The sequence below is a fragment of the Aplidium turbinatum genome, chromosome 14 (genome assembly GCF_918807975.1).
Source record: "Aplidium turbinatum chromosome 14, kaAplTurb1.1, whole genome shotgun sequence".
Lineage (NCBI taxonomy): Eukaryota > Metazoa > Chordata > Ascidiacea > Aplousobranchia > Polyclinidae > Aplidium > Aplidium turbinatum.
In genome coordinates, this window is record NC_137485.1 from 17,060,201 (window position 1) to 17,066,690 (window position 6,490).

Below are 6,490 nucleotides of genomic sequence, written 5' to 3' on the forward strand. Positions count from 1 at the left end.
AGCAGTTACAATTGAAGACATGAATTTAAAAACTGTAGGTCTTCACTCTTCAACTACACTTTGACCAAAAAACAAAGTAGAGTAATTACTTGCAATGGTTGTTTCACTTGGGGCAGTTTCTTGAGGGCGATTTGAAATGCATTGCTCTTGCTCTAAGTAATCTTTTTGCGAAACCAAAACAAAACAAACAATTTTGCGTCGAAATTAACCTGATTTCGCAATGCTGTTGATATTTCATTACACACTTTGACAATGTCCAGTACAATTGCACTCCAGTCCACTGAAAATTACTGATTAGACCCATACCTAACTCTAAGGCGCATTGATAACCATTTTGTGCACTTGCAGGGATAAACCAAAATTGTGCAGTGATAAAATAAGAGTTTTTTGGCCGAATAATAAGCATCACAACGCATACAAAACACAAAGCAGGTTTCTTTTATAACTTATATTGTCAGTTTCATTTTTTTTTTTTCGAAAAATCAATAAGTGTAAAATAAATTTAGTTTGAAGCTGTATGATCTATGATGCAATAATGTCAATCTGGGCTTTTATCAGGTTATTCATGCAGTGAGCGACTGAACATGAGTGTTCGCGGTGAGACACAGGGTTGCCATATTGGCGTTTTTCCTGCCAAATTCCACAAATTTGGCGTTTTTTGAAAGCGTTTGGCAGGAGAAAATTACGTTTGGCAGTTTGGCATTTTTTTGGCAGTTTGTACTTTAGTGTTTTTTTGGCATCTTTTGGTGTTTTTTTTGTAATTATTACCGGAACAACTCACCACTAAAGTTTTTCAAATACTTTTATCAAAGAAAGTCCATCAAAAAAGTTTAATTTATGGTCTAGAAACTCTGAATTCCTAATTTATTCAAATGAAAGCTCCAGAGGCCACTGGCCAGTCACCAACCAAGTCCAAAGTTGGAGTTGGACTGGACAGCTGGAGGGATGCGTTTTGACCTTTATTTTCTTGCTAAGTGTTAACAGGTTATGGTTAATGATGCGATGTCGCACCGGTTGAGTTGAAAGCATAGCGTAAGCCAGAGACCTTGTAGAAATTTGAACCGGCACGTATTTGGCATACCGGCGTCAATGCAGATGCCATGCATTTCTGCTGATAACTGTAGCCTCTTGACATGTAAAGTTATCAGGTGTAGTGACGGTGTATTTCTTTTATGCCATTAACGTTGTGAAAATCCTTAAACCTTAAAAGTTTTTGTGATATTTACCAATGGTGTTTCTTGACATTGTCCTCCTTTTACCTGTTAAAGTTTAACACTGAGTTTTTTTGTTTTTCAGACTTTGGCTAGATTGGTTATAAAGCATGCATTAAATGAATGGCCTACTGTAAAAAGTACCGTAGATATGTGGGACAGAATGTTTGTGTCGCCAAGCAAGGAAAACAAACCTGAACTAACATACCACCACCAGTGATTCTGATAATGAGGAATGCTATTGCATGCAGGTTAAACTTATAAAACCTGCTAGAAAAGCAGCCCTTCCCCATAGATTCCCCCCAGGCCAGTTGGTCTTTATCACCTTCTTCTAATTGCGCTTCGTTGATACTTGATAGCTCCAACTATGTGGCTGCCCCCTACAACCTTTGAAAGTTTGTTTTAATTTAGCTTGATACATGCAGTTTGTGTTTCATTATTCATACTAAGTGGTCTATCTATCAAGTTAAATTAAGACAATATACCATCAGAGCTATATTTAGCACCATATATTATGGTGTATGGCCTTGCTGGTTAGCAGAACAAGCCGCACTAACAGTTTGGCATTTTTTTTTGGCATTTTTTTTAAAACCCTGAAAAATTTGGCAGTTTTTTGGCGGTTTTTACGAAACATTTGGCAGGCAAAGCTATTTTGGATCTGGCAACCCTGGTGAGACATGACACCACTTGCAGACGAACGCCTGCCTATATTGAAGTGGGTGGACGATAAAAATCACAAAGTTAAAAAAAACACCAAAAGCAGGGAAGCAAGAGTGGTTTGCGAAAGTTTTTAATGATTATTATTATTATAATAATGACAAGGGTGCGATTTCAGACAAAACAAAAACAATTCCACGCAAATTTTGAGAAAGGTAATTTTCTCTTTTCTGCATAAGATAATATACAATGTGCATTGACATGACATTGGTTTCTTGATAAGTAGCCTGTAGTTCTTTTGACGTAAACCTCTTTTGTGTTTTTCAAAGTTGTTTTGGATGTGACATCACATCAAAAGCGGTTTGCGCTTTGACTGCCTTTAGAAAAAAAAATTTAAGTATTTTTTAATATTTTTCATCTGTTTTACTTTTTCGTATCGAAATTCAACTTGAGTGGTTGTTGCCTCCATTTAATTTCACAAAAAAAAAGATTTTGCACAGTAGCCTAAATGAAACAGTGATGCACAGCAAGCAAAATAAGAACGAGGTAGCCGAAAAAGCCGCTTTCACGTTTACAATTTTGTAGTTTTCGTGCCATATAGCATTACGGTATCATCGGAATGTAACTGTTTTGTAAGAAATGAGGTACCTTAAAACCTTTGAGGAGCCCAATGCCAGTACGTTTATTTGAGCATATGACAGGAGACTGTTGCCCAATCGCTTCCAAATCACGTCGATATTCTAAAGCTGATCAAAGTTTTATAAAGAATCAACTCGCTCAACTCTTGCGTGATGATGTTATTGAACCAAGCACCTCACCATGGCGTGCTCAATTGGTGATTGTAAAAAATGAAAACCATAAAAAACGCATGTGCGTGGACTACAGTCAAACAGTAAACAAATTTACTTTGCTCGATGCCTACCCGATTCCGAACATGCAAAGCATTATAGACAATGTTTCTCAGTACAAATGGTTTTCTACTCTGGATCTACGCAGCGCTTATCACCAAGTTCCCTTGCTGCCTGAAGAACAAGAGTACACCGCCTTTGAAGCCAACGGACAGCTGTATCACTTTAAAAGGATTCCGTTTGGCCTTAAGAATGCAGTGCCTTGTTTTCAACGAGTTATCAATGGAATCATTTCGAAATATGCTTGCAAAGGAACATTTGCCTATCTTGATGACGTTACGGTGTGTGGTGAGACGCGCGAGGAGCACGATAAAAATCTTCAAGTTTTCCTGGGTGCTGCAAAAGACTGTAATCTAACGTTTAATGAAGACAAATGTAGTTTTTGCGTAGAAACAATAACATTGTTAGGATATCGCACCTCGAAAGGTGTGGTTGAACCAGATCCTGAAAGAGTAAAACCAGTTATTGAAATGCTTGTTCCTAACACTGCTAAAGAACTTCAGCGCGTGGTAGGCATGTTTGCTTACTATGCGCAGTGGATCCCTCAGTACTCGGAAAAAATTAAACCTCTGGTTTTGTCAAAAACTTTTCCACTTGACAAGCAAGCAATACAAGCTCTCTCCACGTTGAAAAAAGATTTGAGCATTGCTACTCTTGGGACAGTAAATGAACAACTCCCGTTTGTGCTTGAAACCGACGCATCCGACAACGCAGTATCAGCAACGCTGAATCAGCAAGGACGCCCTGTAGCTTTGTTTTCGAGGATGCTAAACAAGAGTGAAATTCGATATTCCAGCGTAGAAAAGGAAGCTTTAGCGATCGTCGAAGCAGTACGAAAATGGAAGCATTTCCTAAGTGGTCGTCATTTCACGGTTGTGACGGATCAAAGGTCAGTTTCATTTATGTACTCAAGCACAAATCATAACAAAATTAAAAACAATAAAGTGCAACGATGGCGCATGGAACTAAGTGAGTTCAATTTTGACATTGTTTACCGCTCTGGGAAATATAACTCCGCTCCCGATGCACTGTCCAGAGCATACATTGCTACGATGCATAATAATGTGCTACACGATATTCATGTATCTTTATGCCATCCTGGTATAACTCGTTTGCTTCATTTTGTTCGAACTAAAAATCTACCTTATTCTGTCGAGGACGTTCGGAAAACGGTGCAAAACTGCAGCGTATGTGCAGAAATCAAACCTAACTTTTATAAACCACCTAAATGCGCATCTTGTTAAAGCTACCCAGCCGTTTGAGCGACTGAGTTTAGATTTCAAAGGCCCTATGCCGTCTGTGTCCAAGAACAAATACATGTTAACAGTTGTGGACGAATTTTCTCGTTTTCCTTTCGCGTTTCCTTGTGCAAGTACTGATGCCCGAACTGTTATTTCTTGTTTAAACCAATTGTTTGCGTTGTTTGGTATGCCAGCGTATGTACACTCCGATAGCGGCTCGGCTTTCATGTCCAAAGAACTATCATCGTATCTTAATAGTCATGGTATTGCATGCAGTAGGACGTCTGTCTATAATGCTCCTGGAAACGGACAATGTGAAAGGTATAATGGAATAATTTGGTCTGCAGTGAAATCAGCATTAAAGTCTCGTAAACTTGACATGTCGCGCTGGGAAAGCGTGCTATCCGACGCTTTGCATTCTATCCGCTCTTTGCTTTGCACCGCTACAAATGAAACGCCTCACGAAAGGTTATTTGTGTATGAACGTCGATCGTCATTTGGAGTTTCTATGCCGACATGGTTATCAACACCAAATAAAGTGTTTCTACGGCGTCATGTTCGTTTATCAAAGTATGATCCTGTTGTTGACGAAGTAGAGCTCATGCATGCCACCCCTAACTATGCTCGTGTTCGTTTTCCTTCTGGCAGAGAAACAACGGTCTCTCTCAAAGATATTGCACCATTGGGACAATCGGATGAACCTGTTTTACCAGTTGACCAGGATGTTCTAGTCGAAGCAAACTTAACACGTTTGCCTCCTCCAGTGGCGAATGGTGAGGCTATTGCTCTACCCAATGGATTTGTAAATAATGACGTGACTTCAACATCACCGGATGTAAATTTAAGTGTGCGTAGTGACGATGGCGACATTGTACAACGTGAAACTACTGATCACTCTATGTCATCGTCTTCGCCCACCACTGATACAACACACTTACGCAGATCTACTCGTATTCGTCGTTCGGTTGATCGTTATGGTGCAGTGCCATATTTTTAGCAGTCTGCTTGATTTCATGTAAAATCACGCCTGCTGTCCAAGTTACGCTTATGAACTATATTTTGCGTGTTTGTGCTATATATAATGCAATTTTGAGAGGGGGAGAATGTCGTGTGTTTCTGAGCACGGCGCTCTGTCCCTCAAGCTTATTACTCAGTTAATTATTGCCTTGTTTTCTACACGCCTTGGTTCTACGTTTTCTTCATTCGTTCATTCATTCAGTTCTGTTGTTGCAGCATTATGTACGTTCGGAAGCAGTTATTTATGTATCCTTCTATTTTCAGATGTAGTTGCTTTCTATTTTATTAAAGCCTTTGCAAGGTTGTTGTACAAGTGAATTAAGTTTACTTCAATGTGCAGTGATAAAATTTCTTACAGTTAGATATGATCAGGCCTACCCTCAAATGCTGCAGGTCAACTATACTAGGATGGATGCTTTTTTCTGTATGGACATTCTCTGTATAGATATTTTCCTTTTAGGATATTTTCCATTGGAGATATTTACCGATTACCGTACCATTCGGAATAATTTCTTTACGGATATTTTCTTTCTGGGGTTTTACCTACATTCCATACAAAGATAAGCCAGAAAGCCATGAAGTAGGTAGGCTATGGCAGGCTAGATTTATTTGTTTATCACTTGACATTATGCTGTTCTGTATATAGGCTACACTGTGTCGGGTAACCTTAGAAAAGTACGAGTAGTCTTCATTATACAGTATGTTATTATTATTTGCGACTAAAGCAAATTGTAAACTGATCAACCTGTTTCGGGCTTAAGCACGGTATAACCCCAGACAACAAAATTCGTCATTTTTACATTAATTCAATGTCTACCGAGGCTAAATTAATGTAAAAATAATGAGTTTTGTTGCCTGGGACGTTCATGCTTTGTCACTTTTACTTTTCTTTTAGATCTCTGCTATGTTTGGCATGTATTGTATAATTGTCGTTGAAATTTTCAGAATTAAAAATAAATTGAACTGTATAATAGGGCTACCATATGTCCTCTTTTAGGAGGATTTATCCTTTTTTTTCGTAAAAAATGGATTGTCCTCCGAGGACACTTGAAAATGCTCAAATGTCCTCTTTTTTGCATTGCCATCATTTTCAACAAGGTCTTATTTTTATGTGACCTTGGCGAAAGCTAAATAAGGCTAAGCAACGATACCAAAAAGGAAAAGTATGTTTTCTGTGAGCTGTGGCAGAAGTAGGCTATCCTTGTTTAAGAAAAGTGTTTATTGACTTTGCGGTTGACAATGCATTGCTTGCTGTGGATATGGTAGATACATTTACTTCTGTGGCAAAGGAAGAAAGTGTTACTCGATGATCATGTCAGATGTATTTCTATTGTTCGACTCTTGTGTTGCCTATTTGGATGAATAGACTACTAATTTCATTTTCCGAGTTCACATCCTTTGATTTGATGCTTATGCTGTCTTACACCAAAGAATAGGATAACGCTTTTCAGCGGTG